We start from the raw sequence: 5,880 nt of genomic DNA on the forward strand, positions 1-5,880 counted from the left end.
AAACAAAACATCTGAGAAACAAAGGGAAAATCCTTAAACAGTTAAAGTGACTTCTGAAAGAGTAAGAGGACTGCAAGTTAGCATCTCCCTAGGAAAGTTTCACAACTTCCTCATGTTCCTGAGCCACACAAAAAATAATCTCACAGTTACCACTTTGTTCCAATGACAATTTTCTTACTTAAACAAGTGTCTACAAAATTGGTTCAGTAAAATAAATGTTTCCCTCAACCCAGGTATCCTTACAACTAATTAAAAAAAAGAGAAAAATGAACAGCAACAAAACAATGCTAGAAAAACAGGCACAGCCCCAGTCTCTTGCTTCTTTGAGGCTAACCACTGCTTCATGGAAGGGGAAAGAGCAGGTTTATGTAAGAGATATATTCTTTTACCAGGTAAGCAATGTATATTTCCCAAACATTTTCCCAATCAGCTGCCTACATATTCCATGGTTCAAATCATGAATAAGATGGAGAAAATATTTTGTATAATTTAAAAAACATTATCAAACCCCTTCAAAAACTAAAATGCTTGGACACTGGTGAATGACCCAGTGATTTCTTAGGTGAACTAATTAGGATTCAACAAACAAGGGCTTTTCCAAAGAAACAAGGCCTCATAGAAAGGAACCAACCCGTGTTTTTCAAGAACACATAGTCTGTATCTACTGCAAAGCTTGCCAAAAACATGAAATGAAATTCTTCACTAAGTAGACTAAAGATCTGTTTAAAAACCCCTATCATTTGTACTTGAATTAGAATAAAAATATTTATATCTCTTTTACAATAGGTTTTAGATTCTGTCAGGAAAATGTTTTTGGTTATTAAAAAAGAAAATGATTATAAACTTGTTTTTTTCTGGTATCTGTTACTCCATAGAACAAAAATAAAAAACATACAAACATTCAACAATTTGACATGTGTTGTAAAAGGACATAAGTTGAAAAAAATTATGTATATAACCAAAGCAGAGTCAGAGCTCAAGTCTGAATTTAGCTTATAGAGGCAGATGATTTGAAGTGGTTTTGTTTTATTTTTCATCTTAGTAGTATTTATTTGTTTATTTATTTATTTTGCCGAGCCAGGGATTGAACTCAGGTCCTTGCGATTGCCAGGGAAGTGCTTATTCCACTGAGCCATCTCCCCAGCCCCTTTTTTTATTTTTTATTTTTAGCAGTTTTTAATTAAAAGTTGTATAGAGATGGACTTTATTTCTGCATCTTCTCAATCGTTTCTTCCTTGTGTTTGCCCTTTTCTTTTCCTACTTGGTGAGACTTGGCTTTCCATTCCAGGATCTTTTTGCAGTCTTTGTTTAGGTTTAGCCTGGTGATAACCACCTCACTGGGGTGAATGCCCACATGCACAGCTGAGCCATTTGGGTTTTCCTGCTGCTCCCATTCAATGTAGATGACATACTTCTTCCTGTAAATCTGGACTACTTTACCGATCTGCTGACCTTTATAGTGTCCTCGCACAACCTGAACTTCATCATCCTTTCAGATGGGCATAGACTGAACATTTATTTCTGTCTCAGCTCTTTGGAAAGAGGAGAAGCCATAATTTTCCGACGAATGTGGGAAGGTGTGTTGAAATGACTTTTATGATTTTTGCTTTGGTCCAAAGTCTCAAAAGGATTAAACTTCATTTTGGCTGCTGCAACTCCAGCGATGACCGCAAAAGGGAAGAGCTGAAGAGTTATTTTGATTTGGAAGTCTATTAATAGTCCACAAGTCTTCCTCTCTGAGGTTTCAAGGGACCAGCCAAAGCAACTTTAGCTCCTGGGTGCCCAGTAACATCTTCCTTTTCTACAGAGTTGAAAGTATAATCCAGGGCTGGTAAGATAGCTCAGCGGACTAAGCACCTACTTAGGCAAGTTCAGGGACTGGGGTTCAATACCCAACACACTGGCCCTACCTCTGGGCACACTGAACTGGCCACCGAGACCAGGCATGGTGGCACATGCCTATAATCCCAGTGCTAGGGAGGCTGAAAACAGGAGGATCATTAGGAGTTTGAGCTGCACCGTAAGATCCTGTGAAAATTACATAAAAATAAGAAAAATTTAAAAAGGAAAGTATAATCCAGAGTTATAGAACTTCAGGAATGACAGGTGATCACTTCTGGAATCCTAGCACCAGGAAAACAATGTGAGTAAGCAAAAAACAAGCAAAATGGTGCTGAAGAAAATGAGAAGATAATTTTTCAGTTGTTATTAGGACTTGTTTTCTCCAGCTGTGTTTGTGGCAAGTCACCATCTGACTTTCCTACTTTTGGTACCTGCTGTACTTTATATACACAGTTTTGTGAGATACCTAGGTTTAGGGGGCCATATTGAAATTAATAAAATTCTTTGTACCCATGAAGACTGTTTTTGGCCAGTGTATTAGGGCTTTCCTAGAGGAACAGATGTAAGGGACAGATATAACACAAGATGTACAAATGTGTAAGAAATTATAAGATTGGCTTACAACACTCAGCTACAGAGTTGGATGAGGAGTGTGCAGAGGGTTTCTGCATACCCGAGACTGAAGGATTAAGTCCCAAGGTCTGAAGCTCAGTGTGTGTTTTATGTAAGTCTCTATTAGTTGGCCTATGGGTCTGTGATGGAAGGCTAAAGAATCTAAGCTGCAGAGTCTAAGTCTGTGCTGCAAGCCAGGAGATGAAGTTTAAGCTGCCTGCGAAGACTGAAGTTGCTCCAAAGAAGTGGAATGCCAAATCCTATCTCAACTCCTTTATGTACCTTCATTGTGCTGAGTCATTCTGGGGCAGCCCTCCCCACCCCACAGGGTGGGGCCCCCATGGCCCAGGGCATTGAACCTCCCAATCTAGCCAAGTTGACACAAGGTATCAACCACTACAGCTAGATACCTTTCCTAGAGCAAGTCCTTCATAATTCAGCCTTCCTATATGAAACTATAGAGTGGAGAACCAGGAACAGACTTCAAGTCCCCACATGTAACAGTGGGACAGAAACTGCCATCTTTCTGGTGAGCAACACTAGAAATCTCTGCCAGCAGCATTGCCAATTGGGTCAGCCTCACATCACCTCACCTTGGATTGTACAACAGATGTGTATTAGCTACACAGATTGCAGGAGAGGCAGCACAAGATATTTGTGCTGAAAAACTACAGGAGTAAACTAAATAAAACAAAAGAATAGTCCAATATTATCTTGGTCCAACAGAAGGATATCATAGTGGTAGAATTGTACTGGGTTCACTGATAAGAATGGAAACTTGGAATGTCTGAAGCAATGGTACAGCCACCAGGTTTGTGTCCTGTGTGCATTTTACTTTCACAGTGATAACCTGGTGATTCCAGACTTGGCCTGATTTTTTTCCATAATGATCTTCTTAAATTTCTTATAGACAAAGTATATGTGGATCAACTGGCCATTGGCAGGTTCTGTAAAGGTGTGAATTGTCTTTCAATAAATCTTGTGAAAGTATATTAAAAGTCAAACTTGTTCTGTCTTCACATTTGAGATCAACATTTGTCTCCCAGGATGTTTGCATTTTCTTCATTATGGTTACATACATATTCACAATTCCTTTTTTATGATGTCTTGGTGAGTTCTTGATTTTGATCAAGGCTTTTCTCCCTCCGAGTTCATAATGTAACTAGACAGATGAATCAAGGATGTCTGGTTCAGATAGTCAGGTCTCCAGTTACAGAATGAAAACTGAGTTCTAAATACAAACAAACAAGGTGACCTTCACTTCAGTGAGAAATGCCTGCTAATTAAGTATGGCTAGGGGGCACGAATATAGCATACAGGCCACCTCATACAACTAAAAATGCATGTTCCAGGGCCGGTGAGATAGCTTAGTGGACTAAGCACCTGCTTAGGCAAGCACGAGAACTGGAGTTCCGTCCCTGGCACCATATGCCACACTAACGCCGGCCCTCCCCTGGGAGCACTAAGCCAGCCACCGAGACTGGGCCAGGCGTGGTGGCACATGCCTGTAATCCCAGCACTGGGGAGGCTGAGCTGCATAGTGAGATTCTAAACCAAATACACTAAAACAACAACAACAATAAAAATGTATTCCTGCAACATAATTGCTCAGTCTCACATGGTATAGTTCAGTCTGACCAGATTCTTGGGGTGATGCAAAAACCTAGGGTATCAATGATTGATTGATTGATTTTCTTTTTTTTTCTTTTTCTTTTTTTCTTTTTTCTTTTTCTTTTTTTGTAGTGCTGGTGATCCAACTCCAGACACTGTGCATGTTAGGCTACGGAGCAATCACATTTTACTGTCTGTATATAGTGTTGCCTTTTCTAGAATGTCATATAGTTGGAATCATATACTGCCTACACTCTTCAAATTGGCTTTACTTAGCAATATATGTTTAAGTTGTATCCAAATCTTAGGGCTGGAAGGCTCATTTATTTATTTATTTTTTTGTGTGTGTGTGTATTGAGGATTGAACCCAGAGCCTCACCATGCTAAGCATATATTCTACCACTGAGACACATCCCCTCCTTGCTGTGTGTGTGTGTGTGTGTGTGTGTGTGTGTGTGTGTGTGTGTGTAGGGAATGAACCCAGGACAGTCTGATTTTGAGACAGAGTATTGTTAATTTGCCTACACTGACTTCAAACTTCTCAAACTTGTGATCCTCTGATCTCTGCCTCTCAAGTAGCTGGGTTTATATGCATGGACTCCTACTTCTAGATTACTTCATTTACTTTAATGTTGAACAATATTGCATTGGATGAGTGTACCACACTTGTTATTCATTAACCTACTGAAGGACATCTTTTTGCTTCCATTTTGGCAATTTTGAATAAAGAGACTTTAAACCCTTCTGTACATGCTTTTTGTACATAAATTTCCAACTCATTTGGGTAATTAACTAGGAGCTTAATTGCTGCATAGTGTGTGTCTTAGTTTGTTTTCTATTACTATAACAGGATACTTGAGATTGATCATTTTATTTTTGGGAAGTCTCACTATTTTGCCTAGGTTGACTTTGAACTATCCTCTAGACTCAGTTTCCCAAGTAGCTGGTGACAGAAGCATGTACCACTACACCCAGTTGAGCTGGTCATTTATAGAGAAATTTACTTAACTCACAGGTCTGGAGGCCCAAGAGGCTGGCACCAGCAGTTAAATATCTTCTAGTTAGGGCCACATATTGCTCATATTTTGGCAAAGAAGCAGAAAAGGAGGGGGTATATGCAGAGAGAGCACCCATATGGAAAAGGGACATGGAAGGCTGACCTGCTTTATAATAACCCAACTGCATGGCAATTCGTCTGATCCAGAGACCACACTGTCTCTGACAAGACGACATTAACTTCTTTCCAGGGTAGTATCCTTGTGATCTAAACAACTCTCTCTCTAGGCACGTTTTCTCAAGACCATTAAATTGGAGACCAAGCTTCCAACTCATGAACCTTTGGGAGACAAACCATTTTCAAACCATAACTGTGTGGTAAGATTATGGTTAGCTTTGGAAGAAACTGCCAATCTGTTTTCCAATGTGACAATCCCATTTTGTATGTCCAATATAACCATCTTAATATGCACTCCTTTAATTGCTAATAGTCCTTTGATCAACAAATATTTATTCTGTGCCAAGCTCTCGGCACAGGTACATAGGAGTAAGCCAAATAAATTTGATTACCCTTCTGGAGTATACATTCTATGTTCTGAGGTTTTTTTTCTTTTTCTTTCTTTCTTTTTTTTTTGTACCAGGGGATCAAACTCAGGAGCTTGAAATTGGCAGGCAGGCACTTATGCTACTGAACTATTTCCTTAGCTGGAGTTCACATTCTAGATACAATGAACAAATATAAACAAATTCCTAAGTAGCATACTAGATGGTGAAAAGTATTATGGAACAAAGCTGCATGGAGAAAAATAAAAGTGTATG

At 39.3% G+C, this 5,880-nt stretch overlaps 2 pseudogenes; both read right to left on the reverse strand.

The window, feature by feature from the left end:
* Window positions 1-969: 969 nt before the first annotated feature.
* LOC101564422 lies at window positions 970-3,783 on the reverse strand (annotated as a pseudogene).
* On the reverse strand, window positions 1,205-1,641 carry LOC105744117 (annotated as a pseudogene).
* Window positions 3,784-5,880: the final 2,097 nt, after the last annotated feature.

The sequence above is a fragment of the Octodon degus genome, unplaced genomic scaffold (genome assembly GCF_000260255.1).
Source record: "Octodon degus isolate 3935 unplaced genomic scaffold, OctDeg1.0 scaffold00229, whole genome shotgun sequence".
In the NCBI taxonomy this organism is placed as follows: Eukaryota; Metazoa; Chordata; class Mammalia; order Rodentia; family Octodontidae; genus Octodon; species Octodon degus.